The sequence below is a fragment of the Dendronephthya gigantea genome, unplaced genomic scaffold (genome assembly GCF_004324835.1).
Source record: "Dendronephthya gigantea isolate DGI-Jeju-01 unplaced genomic scaffold, DenGig_1.0 000378F, whole genome shotgun sequence".
Taxonomy (NCBI): Eukaryota; Metazoa; Cnidaria; class Anthozoa; order Malacalcyonacea; family Nephtheidae; genus Dendronephthya; species Dendronephthya gigantea.
In genome coordinates, this window is record NW_021163388.1 from 59065 (window position 1) to 73051 (window position 13987).

At 43.8% G+C, this 13987-nt stretch overlaps 1 non-coding gene and 1 pseudogene across 1 annotated transcript; both read left to right on the forward strand.

Moving 5' to 3' along the window:
* Nucleotides 1–7482: 7482 nt before the first annotated feature.
* On the forward strand, nt 7483–7658 carry LOC114542698 (annotated as a pseudogene).
* Nucleotides 7659–13824: 6166 nt separating this feature from the next.
* LOC114542696 lies at nt 13825–13987 on the forward strand. Its single transcript, XR_003689729.1, has one exon. It is a non-coding gene; the product is annotated as a U1 spliceosomal RNA (small nuclear RNA).

The following is a 13987-nucleotide window of genomic DNA, read 5'->3' on the forward strand; positions in this document are numbered from 1 at the left end:
TCAACTTGTCCTCTGGAAGCATCAAAAGTTATCGTTTTGTGGTCGTGCTATGATTGCAAACACTTTAGGCTTGAGCCTCTTCTGGTACCAGGCCACGATTTTTGATACCCCAAACACCATTATTGCTTGTATCAACAAGCTGTTATTTCCTTTCGTCGGGAATAAGAAGAAAGAATGGATGGCGAGGTCCTCAGTTACTCAACCATTGGACGATGGTGGTCTCGCTGTTGGGAATGTTTCACGAAAGATTCTATCACTTCGTGCCATATGGCTACGTTGGTTCCTCTCTGGTCGCTCATCTCACCTTTGGTTCAGTTTCTTTGACCATCATGTGTCTTTGGTTTTTGGTAACTAAGATGTTCGTGCTTTGCTTTGCCGGGACACAATCCCTGCCTACCTCGTCAAAAAGTTACTACCATTCTATTCCTCTGTAATCAATTTGTGGTCTTCGCTCAAGGGTGTCGTGATACAGAATGAATGGTTTATTCCTTGCCCAAATTCGGCTAACATCCCTATCCGTGACCTTGATGCTCGAACCTCATATAAACTGTTATCTAAATATCAACACGTCGATCATCGCTCATTGGCTAAGTTTCACGATTGGGGATTTTTGGTTGACTGGAAACACGTCTGGTCTTCCTATGGCAATTCATTCGTCCTGTCCAAGATATTGCGTGGCTGTCTTTCCATGGAATCCTTCCAACCGCTGACCGCCTCATTCGATTTAAAATGAACGTGAACGCTGCCTGCTTTTGTGGTCATGATGAGACATTACTTCACCTATTCACCACCTGTCCTTTTGCTGTGAAAATCCTTGACTGGTTTTGTTCTAAACTATGTAAAGTATCACCACCTCCCTCATTATCAGAAACTGAAATCCTATTTGGCTTCACCGGTCGCCTGTCGTGTTTACTGCACTTTTGGGCGTAATTAGACATCATATTTGGCTGGCTAGAAACAAGCATCGATTTGAGAATGTTCTGCCTGATGTTCAATCGACTCTTCGCTTAGCCAAATCCACATTTCGATTTTTGGTTCGGATGCCGAAGCAAAATAATCCTCCTGTTCGTTTTCAAAGTGAGTGGCTAGCCCATGGAATTGTTGGTACTTACTATACAAGACTGGATCCTTTTTCACCTGATTTTTGGGTGTAATTTTTTCCTACTTCTTGGACACGGGGGTTGCCTTTAGTGGTTGTACTGCCGTTTGTCCTTGAAGATGTGTTGTTTTGTTGTTTCTTGTGTGTTGTCTATTGTTTGTTGTTGTTTTTTGTTGTTGTTCGTATACTATTGTGTCTCCTGGATTTTGATCGGGGAAGACTTGTAGTTTTATGTCTCGTTTGTCCTTAATTTTGGTCTATGGCTTGGTCAAACTTTTTTGTGTGTCCCGGCTGCATAGATAACCATCCGTTTGGATGAATTTTTGGCCTTGTGTTCGGGGTTGTTTGCGTAGATTCGTATAATTACAATCTCACTGTCATTCATCACCATTAGATTACTATTCATGGTTGTTTCATGGCACAGGGGAGAGGATCATACCCTCTGAGGATCTGCGTCACTAAGTAGTGGCCCCATTGGGTGCAACAACATGAAAAGGTTCAGGCTCCATTGCACCGTCAGGCTCAACAAGCCTGTTGTTGTCCAACTCAAAATAAGATCAAGTGTAGTATCAAAGTTTCTTAGCTCCGTTGAAATCCGATTGAAATGTAGTCAAAAGTTTTCACTTCGTAACGAAAAACATATCAAAATATTTGCAAAGACGTTCTGCATCGATTGGTTGTACTTAGAGCGAAAAAGATTGAGATCCGAACGAATGACAAGCATCTGTAGTTGGTCGCGTGACAGCGTGTTTATTTACGCGTGTTTGTTTACGCGTGAGCGCGGCGGCGTTCGTGGCTATTACAGCGCTCATACTGAGTTGCGGACGTTGTATTTGGTATCAGCGGAATTGGCGCAACTTCCTCATCATTTTGGTGTATGTTGGATGACGGTAGGTCAGATATTATACTAGTTACAAACAATAATATATCTGCGTCTACCACTTGAGACGGAAATTCTCCAGCTTGGACATTACAGGAGTCAAAGGTCACAGCTATGCAATAATTATGCAAAGACCGCAATCTCTATATCTAAATCTAGAGGGCTTACCAGCTTTGGCTACCGCAGATGGCCTAGCTGTCCTCCGAAAGGAATTTTATAATAGCCCTAAGACAGCAAACATTGATATGATATATCTACGGCATTGAATGCTTCAGCAAAGTGGCATGGTACGTTGTTTTTAAAACAAGGCAACAGAAAGACCTGGCGAAAAACCGGAAAATCACACTGGGTGAACAGCAATCTCAGCTCACTAGCACTGAGACAGAAAGAGTTCGACAAATCTGGGTGAGGATCTTCGGCTACCCTCTAGACTGTGACAGTTCCTACATGCAACAGACCATGGAGCTGTACGGAGAGCTAGTGTCCCTCCCTCGTCAATGACGTGGACGGCAGAATACAGATCAATAAGGGCATCAAAATTGCCCAATGGGATATCCTAGAAGAAACACGCATGTTCTATCAACACCTATACGCCGAAGAGCCAGTGGACCAGATAGAACAAGATCGATTTCTAGATCAATTACCCAACGCGTTGAGTAACGGAAACAAGAAAACCTGCGAAGGCCCCGTAACCAGCAACAAACTCAACCAAGCACTCAGCCACATTCACAACAACAAATGTCCAGGCCCGGATGGACTCACCACCGAATTCTACAGAATGTTTTGGAAAGAGTTTGCACCCAAACTGCTAACCATATTCAACCTGGCTTTCCAGTACGAAGAACTCTCCCCATCACAAAGAGAATCGTTGCTACGACTGTTATACAAGAAAGAGAACAGGCTGCGCCTCACGAACTGGAGGCCAATTTCCCTTCTGAACACGGACTATAAGCTGCTGACGACCCTACTGGCCAACCGTCTCAGACCAACACTGACAGACGTGATTCACAAAGACCAGACGTGCGGCATACCAGGCCGAACAATCTTTGACAACGTGTTCCGTCTTTGCGACATGGCCCACGATGCAACCGCTAACACTTCTAACCTTATCTTAATTAACCTCGATCTTGAGATTGACCTAGAGAAAGCCTTTGACCGGGTAAATAGAGCTTTCCTGGAGAAAACCCTGACAAAACTCAATATGGTGCATCCTTTTGCCGATGGATTCACACAATCTATGCAGGGGCGAACTGCACCGTCACGAACAACGGACATCTGTCAGACAGAATCAAAACACACCGTGGGTGTGACGATATTTGCATTTCGTTTATTATTACGCTTACCATATAAGGTTTAGTTAATAGATTCAGATTGTTAATTGCATGCTTTATGTTAATTATCCGTGGCTATATATATTACGCTGTATTGGTGTTATGGTATTATATTGATCTTGTTAGCAGAGTAAACTTGTCCGGTTCCTGCACACGTTACATGGTGTCAAGTGTTTAAAAGAACCTGTAGTTGAAAGTCAGAATAGCTTCAAATAATTCGGCAAAACCGCCAGAACCGCTTAATCTTGAAGACCGAGCTCATTGCGGAGGAAATTGGAAGAATTTTAAGCAAGAATGGTCGTATTACAGCAGCGGGAATTGTATCAAAGACAGAAAGAAGAGATGCCCTGGATATGTACGAAACATATTCGAGATGACTGTGTTCGAGAAAAGCTATTGGGCAAACGTGACCTAGACTTGGATAAATGTATCGAGATACTTAAATCAAGCAAACTGACCCATTTCCAAGCTAAAGAAATTCCAAATGAAGAATCGCAAGCAAATTTCGTGAAACGTTCGTGGTCAAAACAATCAGTAAAGCCGAAGAATGATGGGTTTGAGTAAGTCGAAACGTGACGCGCCTGGTGAATCCAAAACGCCAAGAGAATTTAAAGACTGCAAGTTTTGTGGTCGTAGACATTTGCCCAAGAAAGAAAATTGCCCAGCCTGGAAGCAACGTTGTCGGAAATGTGGAAAGACAGGACATTTCAAGAAAGTCTGCCGTTCATCTAACGTTAATCAAGTCTCGCAAGAAGTCGAATATTTATATATTAACTCGTTGGGAAAGAGCATGGCCCGAGCAGCAAGCGTTTGTTACGTTTAAAGTAATATAAAAAAAAAATATTGCCTTTCAGATTGACACTGGTGCAACCTGTAATGTCCTACCATTCGATGAATATCAGCAGATAACGAGAGATTTCAACGGGCATAATCTGCAAGCTACGAATAATGTGTTGGTCATGCACAACAAATCGCAGGTTTTTCCCGAGGCAGTACAATGGTGCAACGCGATCGTGGTGGTCACGGTTATCGAGTGCAATGTCTGGTTGTCGAGAATTGCGAAATACCATTGTTGAGTTTAGTGACAAGTAAGCAACTTGGCTTGGTGAAAATCATCGATAGTGACAGCACACCAAATCCTCAAGTTTCAAGACATCTACGTCAAGTAAGGACTGATACGCCTAACAAACCGATAGGGAAGGACCAAATTCTTCGCGATTACGGAGATGTTTTCGAAGGAATTGGCTGTTTACCTGGAGAATACCATGTAGAAGTGGATTTAGAACACTCTCCAGTGATACATGCACCTCGAAGAATTCCTATAGCGATTCGTGACACAGTTAAAAAAGAACTGCAGAAAATGGAAGAAAACAGTATCATTGCAAGAATAACCGAGCCAACTCTGTGGGTTTCGTCAATGGTCGTTGTTCCTAAGAAGAATAATCAAGTTAGTGCGTGTATCGACCCACGTGATTTGAATAACGCCATCAAGCGGTCTCATTATCCATTACCAACGTTGGAAGAAGTCGCGACGAGATTGCCTAAAGCTAAGGTATTCTCGGTATTTGATGCGAAGTCGGGGTTTTGGCAAGTGAAATTATCAGAGAGCTCCTGTAAACTGACTACATTTAATACTCCGTTTGGGCGATATTACTGGAAGAGAATGCCATTCGGAATTAAGTCAGCACCCGAAGTTTGGCAGCGAAAGGCTCACGAGTTCATCGAGAATTTGCACGGGGTTGAAGTCATAATGGATGATTTCTTGGTCATTGGGTATGGTGATACGGTTGAAGAAGCTGTGGTAGACCATGACAAGAACCTTCTTGGTTTCTTAGAGCGTGCTCGAGAAAGAAATCTGAAGCTAAACCCGGAAAAGATGAGACTATGTTTGAAAGAAGTCCCATTCATTGGTCATCTGTTGACACCACAAGGTCTGATCCCTGATCCGGCAAAAGTGGATGTCATTGCGAATATGCCAACGCCATCAGATGCTAAGTCCTTGAGAAGAGCATTAGGAATGATCAACTATTTAGCCAAGTTTCTGCCAAATTTCTGCCAAATTTATCCACTACAAGTGAAGTTTGCGAAGCCTGGTGCAGAAAGGTGTGGATTGGCTCTGGAGTGATCGTCACGAGAAAGCCTGGGACGGGTTGAAGAAGAGCATAACAGAGGCTCCAGTCCTGGCGTTTTTCGATCCTGAGAAAGAAGTGACTATCCAGTGCGACGCTTCGCAAGGATGTTTAGGGGCTGTCCTAACCCAAGAAGGAAAGCCTATCTACTACGCGCCAAGAGCGCTGCCGAAAGCTGAGAAGAATTATGCTCAGGTGGAAAAAGAACTCTTGGCGAAAGTCTTCGCTTGTGAACGTTTTGATCAGTATGTCTACGGAAGATCGGTTACGGTTGAATCGGATCATAAATCGCTGGAGCAAATCGCAAGGAAGCCCTTCCATGAAATCCCGAAGAGGTTGCAGCGTATGTACCTACAATTACAGAAATACGACGTGAAGATCACTTACAAGAAAGGAGAACAATTGTTTATCGCGGATACCCAGTCTCGTGCAAATTTGACGATTATATTTTCTAACATCGAGAGGGTGGAGTGAATATCCTACTTCAAAGGACTCGGTTCAAGTACCTACGTCCGGAGATGTACTTAGTACCCGAGATAGTGGGCAATCGTGTTTAAGAAGATCTACTCGAGTGAGGAAAGCACCTGAACGTTTTCAAGCATAAGGACAGATGGTTTAGTTTAGGAACATTTGTAGGAAATATAGTATATTAACTTATTTAGTTTTGAGGAACTTATCGTTATTACTTAAACAGGAAGAGATGTGACGATATTTGCATTTCGTTTATTATTACGCTTACCTTATAAGGTTTAGTTAATAGATTCAGATTGTTAATTGCATGCTTTATGTTAATTATCCGTAGCTATATATATTACGCTGTATTTGTTTTATGGTATTATATTGATCTTTTTAGCAGAGTAAACTTGTCTGGTTCCTGCACGCGTTACAGTGGGTACACCAGGGATGCCCACTCTCACCGCTGCTATACGTACTCACCATCGAAAGCGTGTGCGCAGCCATAGGAGCCAACCCATCCATTCGGGGAATCCAGATCCCGAGCACACCGGAGAAGAGCAAGATAGTGGCAAACGCAGATGATGGTTAACCTAACACTAAGGATGACCCTAACACTACCAGATGACGGTTCGGTTATCGCGGCTTTCGACACACTGGCGGAATACGAAAGAGAATTGATTCCATCCGAGCTCTTGGCACAAATATAGGCAACAACATGCAACAAGACTAGACAAAGCCGGTGTCTACAACCGAAACAACATTGGAATGCTGGTCAATCTCAAGTGAACACCAACCCCGAGCAGAACGAGAATGGCGAAGGTATACACAAAACATCCCGGCCTTCCCCGACGTTTGGGCATCCCTGTGGCGCATAGCTTGCCACAACCGTGCAAAAGACTTTCTATGCCGACTAACCCACAGAGTTCTGACCACGAAGAGTTATCTGCGAAAATGGGGAATATACATCAATAGAACCTGTCCTTTCTGCAATGCCGGAGAAGATATGTACCATGCCATAATTAGCTGCACACGAGCACAAGAGTTATGGAAGTACATGCAGAAATTATTTACAAAAATTGCCGGCCAGGACATCACAATTACTATCGAACTCTTGGTATTCAAACGCCACCTACCGGAAAAATTACCAAGTAAAAGAATTATGTCATACCATAGCTGTACTGGGTGCACACCACATTTTGAAAAAGAGGAATAAGAAGGTCCAGAATGCAAAATTCTCCCACGGAAATCTACAGAAGCAAGTCTTGAACGACATCAAATAACTCATTAAAAGCCATCACAAAAACAACCCACAGAGATTCGAACAACTCTGGAGCTACAAAAGCGTTCTTGTCCGTGCCCAGGAAAACCAACTGATATTCTACATCTGAAAGTGACACAATTAGAACCTAAGAAATGAATGGCAGAGCAGGGAATTAAGAAATAATGTATATAGTCTAATTATGAACAAATATATAGAGAAAAATCTGACAGAGACAATCTCAGGATGAAAACGTTTAATTAGAACCTAGAAACAGAATCAAGGAACAAAGAATCAACATTTTTGTAAATAGTATAATTACGGCAAATAAAGTCTTTGAAAAACAAAAAATCTGTTCTTATCAGCTTAATATCTGATACGTTAGGCAATGCCTAACTCACATATTAAACTGATTTTTGGCCTTCGGCCCTGGGATTGAAGCTTGCTTCGCCCTGGCCACAGGTTGTCTCGGTATTGCTCTACATCCTAGTATGGCCCTCTTCCCCTCAACGGGGGAAAAATCATTTTACTATAACAAAATATGAATTCAGTAACAAAAACTCGCTCGGTATATAAATAACCCCATGCGTATATGATTCTATCATCTATAGTATCATCTAGTAGCCATCTATTATATCCAGCCATGCAACCCTATATTATTATTCAATGCAATAATTTAATGCATTGTTCTTTCTAAAATTCTGTTTCGGTAGAGCTAAACCTCATATCAACTCTTGCTTTCCATTTCAGATGAACCGCCGCCGGACTCCTTGATTAGGAAACCAGTTACGAACAGCAGCCGGACACCACCACCACCGCATTGCGGAAAACAAACAGCGTTCATACGTATGTATGAATATTATTATTCACTTTTCTGGCGTTAACCGCAATCGAAACGCTTCATCGCCACAATTATAAGGTTGCGGCGCTGCTACAAAAGCATACTTACCTGACGCAAGAGGCACCTTGAATTTTTAGGGTGTCTAGTCTAGTGAGTATCTTTTTTCCCAAGGGGGCGAACACTAGGTTTGCTGGCCCTTGTTCTTCTTCTTTCTATTGTTATTTAATCACGGGGGGCAAAGGACAGCCTTTGCTGGACTCCCTGTAGGTCTTTTATTTTATTTTATTTGGGGGGCAAAGGACTAGCCTTTGCTGGACCCCTTTTTTCTATTTTTCTATTTTGGGGGGGGCAAAGGACGGCCTTTGCTGGACTCCCTTTCTGTGTTTCCAGGGAGGGCAAAGGACTAGCCTTTGCTGGACCTCCTTCTTTCTAAGTTCTTTGTGTGTGTGGGGGGGGACAAAGGAATAGCCTTTCCTTGTCTCCCAGTCTTTAGTTTCACTGCCTTTTTGTTTTTGGCAGGCTTTCTATATTTTGAGGGTTTGTCCTCAGAATTTTTGTGAATAGGGAGGTTTTGTTTTCCTTTTATTTTTGATTTTATCTTTCCTCCCATAATGTCTGTTACTTTTACTCAGGCTGACTTTGCTAAGTGGAATCAAACCACTTCCGCTTTCTATCTTCCAAAAAAGTTAATCGGTAAAAGTAAAACTCGTCAAATTTGTTGTGAGTTGGTGAAAGCAATTGGTGAGTCTAAAATTTCAGCTGTGCAGGCTCTCCCAAACAACAAATTTAAGATTGAATTTAAATCCTCATCCTTTCGCCAGGAAGCTGATATTAACGGAATATCTTTTCGTGGGCTTACTATAACGCCCTCTCCAGCTTATGAAGAAGTGAAGTCTGTTTTTGTGGACTGCGCTCCGCTTCAAATGCCGGACCAAACCATCATTGATGCCATTGCTTCATACGGCCATGTGATTTCTGTGAAGAACCTTAAGATCTGTGGTTTCCAGAACATCAAATCGGGCACGTGCATGACTTCAATGGTTATCTCTTCAGCTATACCATCTGAACTCCGTGTAGCAGGGTTCACATTGCTGATTCGCTACCATGGTCAGCCCCCCACTTGCTTTGCATGTCGAAAAGCGGGGCATACTGCTGAAGAATGCTCTACATCACGGCGAGGTCGGACCATGAAGACCAAGGGCAACAGGTCTTCAGGTGGTAGTCTCTCTTATGCTCTTGCTGTTATAGAAAAAGATGCAAAAAAGAGCAAAAAAGCAAAGAAAAGGACAAACAACCCGAAGCCTGTAGATGCCCCTTCTCGTCCCTCCTTTGACTTCGCTAAGGGTGTTAAGGAGCCCGAAGTTGTTAATGAGGATGTGGACTCAGAGTGGCTCCATCAATACGAGCGCTCGGTGTCTCTACGCGGTAAAGAACTTCGCGTCGTTTTATCTGGCCCTGCTGGTTGGGTGCCCTCTCGAACCTCAAAGTCATCTTCAGCTAGGCATAGGTCTGATCGTCGCCTTGGCTCTAAAGCAAGCCGCTCAGACCTCTTTCCTCCTCTTCAGATAGTGAAGATGGAGAAACGTCCTCGCCTCCTTGAAGACATTCGCAGTGTAAAAGGTCACGTCATGAGACTTCTTCTGCTGCTGAACAGGTTGAGTTGCCTACTGAAGATCGAAATGTTGATAAGACTGTCCTCAATGTGGAGGATGAGATGACTGATCCTGTTGATGCTTGTTAGCCTAAGCAGGTTGAGTTGATCCAGTTGGCATTGACATTGTGGTGCAGTCACCAATGGATGACTTGCTTCCTGTTGCCACCGAGGATGGAGATGTCACTGATGGTCCACCCCTATTGGAGGTGTCACCAGGTGCTGCATCCCAGTCTGTTTTTGAGGAGCAGCCAGTGGACACAAGTGATACCGATGATCTGGAAGACGTAGGTCCAGGGTATCAAAGTGACCTTGGTGCATCCTATGCATGCACGACGTATAGTGAACAGCGAAACGCTGACTTACTACAGGAGCTCCTTCAGGAGCTGCCCATTGCCTTTTCGGATTACGATGTTGAGGCTAATATCATTGAACATTAACGGTCTGAATGATCGTGTCAAACGAACTGCCCTTGTGGATTGGCTAAAGTGTATGAAGGTGGATATTGCCTGCGTGCAGGAATTGCATGCCCTTTCACATGAGTCCATTAGGAAGTGGTTCGCTAAAAGTGGATATAGAGTAGTGTCATCTTCTATTTCCAATAAGCGGTGTGGCACTGCTGTCTTAATCAAAGATATCTTCAAAGTTTCTAAAGTTATTCGGGATGATGAAGGTCGTTTTGTTCAAGCTCTTGTTGACTTTCAAGAAGATAAGCTGAGCTTTGTTTTTTTGTATGCTCCCAATAAGAACCCGGAGCGAAATTCTTTCTTCTCGTCCATAGCTGGTCTAATGGACTTGACTCGGCCCACCTTCGTGTGTGGTGATTTCAACTCTGTCTTGGATGAGACTTTAGACAGAAAACGCCGCCCTTGCTTCTAAGGTAGTGCTAGTGCACTCAAGCAAGAAAGTGTTCTGGCTTTGCAATCTCTCATGTCTTCATCCCAAACATATCCCCTGTGGCGTACATTACATCCTACGCAGACAGCCTATTCGTGGACGCATCCCTCTGGAACCTTTGCGTCCAGAATTATATGATTTGGGCGCCGGAGTCTTTCCAAGATAATATAGAGGAGTGCGAATATCACCCCTCTTTTTTATCTGATCACTCATACTTGTTGGTCAAATTTAAGCTGAGTGACCGCCTTGTAACCGGGCAGGGGTGTGGAAATTCAACACATCCCTATTAGATGACCCGGATTATATAAGTTTGGTTAAATCATTTTGGTCCTTTTGGAAAGATCATGCCCGTGATGACTTTGCCTCTCCACTAGATTGGTGGGATCAAGGCAAATTCTATTTGAGGGAGGTCACTCGCACTTTTGCAAAAACTAAGGCCATGCAACAACGCCAGCTTAAGTTTGATCTTAACCGGCAGTTGCATGAGCTCCAAAAATCTTTTGAGCAAGGCGATGTGTGTGCCTTTGCCAAACTTTGCCAGGTGCAAGAAGAGTTTCGTAACATAGCGTTGCACGAGGCGAAGGGCGCACAGGTCCGTGCCCGTTGCCAGTGGGCTGAGGAGGGTGAAACATCTTCCTCCTTTTTTTATGAACCTCGCTGCCAAGAGGTATGTGAAGCAGGAGGTTCGCGCTATCAAAGACCCAGCGACTGGAAAAATATGTCATGATCCTTTTGAAATTTTAGGGGTCTGGAGACAATATTACCAGGACTTATTCACTGCTCAGACATGTGATTTGAGTATCCAGGACGAGATGCTTTCACATCTTTCTAGACGTCTCACCAACCACCAAAGAGACATCTGCTAGGGTCCTCTTACCCTGGAAGAATGTTTTGGCGCTCTGTCTGGTATGGCTCGTGGCAAGACTCCAGGATCTGATGGATTTCAAATGGAGTTTTACCTATGTTTTTGGCAATCCCTTGGCGCTGATCTGGTCCATGTCCTCAACGTTGCTTACGAGGCTGGCCAGCTTTCCACCTCACAGCGTCGGGGATTGATCATTGTACTATACAAAAAGAACGATCGGTTAGAGACTAAGAACTGGCGTCCCATCAGTCTTCTGAATGTGGACTGTAAAATAGTTACCCGAGCAATGGCTGGTTGTCTTCTTGATGTTATTGGTTTTGTCATCAGTTCGGATCAAACGTGTGGCATCCCTGGTCGTACTATATCCGTGAACCTTGTGTTTTTCCGGGATCTCATTGCTTATGTTGAGGATGCAAATATTCCACTCGCTCTCTTGTCTCTTGATCAGGAGAAGGCATTTGATAGGGTGGATTGGGGGTTTCTTCTTCGTGTCCTTGACGCTTTTAATTTTGGTCCAAGCTTCCAGAAGTGGATGAAACTTTTTTATACAAATGTCAAGTCTGCGGTGGTTATCAACAGCTGGACATCTTCGTTCTTCCATACCTCTAGAGGGGTGCGACAAGGCTGCCCTTTGTCACCCCTACTGTATGTGCTCTCAATCAAGATGTTGGCCGCTAACATCTATGCATGTCCTGATATTTCTGGTGTGCCCATGCCACAATCATTGCGGCATTTTAAATGTTCGGGGTACGCTGATGATACCACCATAGCGATAACGAGGGATGAGGCTTTTGAAGCAGTCTTTGGAGTTTACTCCAAATACGAGCGTGCCACTGGTGCACGACTAAATAGGGGCAAGTCGAAAGGCATGTGGCTAGGCTCTTGGAAGAATCGCACTGATTCCCCCTTTAACATCATGTGGGTGAAAGAGTTGACACTGTTAGGTGCTACTTTTAGTGCGGGAGATTATTCCATTCCAACTTGGGAGCCTCCAGTGACTAAGTTGGAAGCTCGCCTTTCTGCGTGGTCTGGTCGAAAGCTGTCCTTTCAAGGCAAAGCTGTTATTATTAACATGCTAGCGCTTTCCCAGATCTGGCACTTATGTCATGTCTTTGTTGTTCCTGGTTGGGCTGAAAAGCGTATAACCAAGGCAATTTGGTCCTTTTTCTGGTCGGGCAAACGTGATCTTGAAGCCCGTAAAGTAGTTTGTCTTCCCAAATCCAAGGGTGGCTTTGGGGTGACGGATTTTAAGTTGAAAGCTGTCGCCTTTTCTTTCCAGTGGCTGAAACGGTTTTTTTCGCCTGAGATAGCTAACTGGAAGAGTTTCTTCTCATATGTAATCTCGAGACATTTGGATAAACCACCCCGCGAGGCGCTCCTTTCTTCCTTTTCGCGGCAACAGCTTAACTGTTTGCCGCCTTTTTATAAATCTAGCTTTCTTCTGTGGCAGTCTTTGGATGGGGGTTTGGTAGGTGATAAGTTGTCTTTGGCAGCGTCTTCCACAACTCCGTTATTTTTGGACCAAATCTTATCCAAAAATACATATGTGCTGAGCCAAAATAGGGAGGCAACCAAGCCTCACTGTATTGAGAAATTTGCTCCTAAGTATGGTCCATTGCATTGGTGTCAAACTTGGAGCCAGTTGCATCTTTGTCCTTTTGACAGGCTGGTTATAGACCTGAACTGGCAAATTTGTCATGGTGTTCTATATACAGGTTCTCGCTTAGGGACACATTTCAAGATGAAGAATGTTGATACCCGCTGCTTTTGTGGAGCGGATGAGGAAACGTTAGAACATAATTTCTTTGAGTGCGAACTGGCCTGTATTCTTCGGGGCTGGGTGCATTATAACCTCTTTCTTATCTGTCCCACTGAAAGGCCTTTTACTGTTGAGGAACTCCTGCTCGGTTTCTCTGCAGATAGAAGGCGGGTTGTCCCTTCCATAATTATTTGGATGCTTTTCGTCATCAAGCATTGCATCTGGGTTGCCCACTGTGATTACAGATTTCGGCAGAAGGTGCCTGTTGAATCAGAATGCCTAAAGAAAGCCATAGCCAAAATCAAATTTGTCCTCAGTATTTATGCGGGCAAATGTAAAAATCCTAACCAAATCCGTTCTTTTGAACGGGATTGGCTTGGCCGTGGTTCTTTAGGTCATTCTGAGGGTGAGAAGCTGGTCTTCTCCTTATAGGTTTTTTGTTTTTAGCCAACATTTTTAGCCAGATTAGAATTTTCTTATTTTTAATTTAGGCTTAAATGTGCAATGATGGGGCGTTGTAAAATAAGTCCATTGTACATTTAAGGAGGAGGTAGGGTTCAACTCTCCAGTCGTTTGCGTGCCGGTAGCACACTCCTCGATTAAGGCAAAATCCATTGCACTCTTCTCAGTAGGGGAGGATTCTGTCTTAATTCAAAATAAACTTACCTGACGCGAGAGGCACCTTGATCAACTAGGAGTCCTCTCAGGATGAGGCCCTTTCATTGCACTTCGACTGGGTTGACTTTTGCGATTACCCCTAATGTGGGTAACTCGAGCAAATAATTTCAGGTAGTGGGGACCTGCGTTTGCGCTCGTCCCCT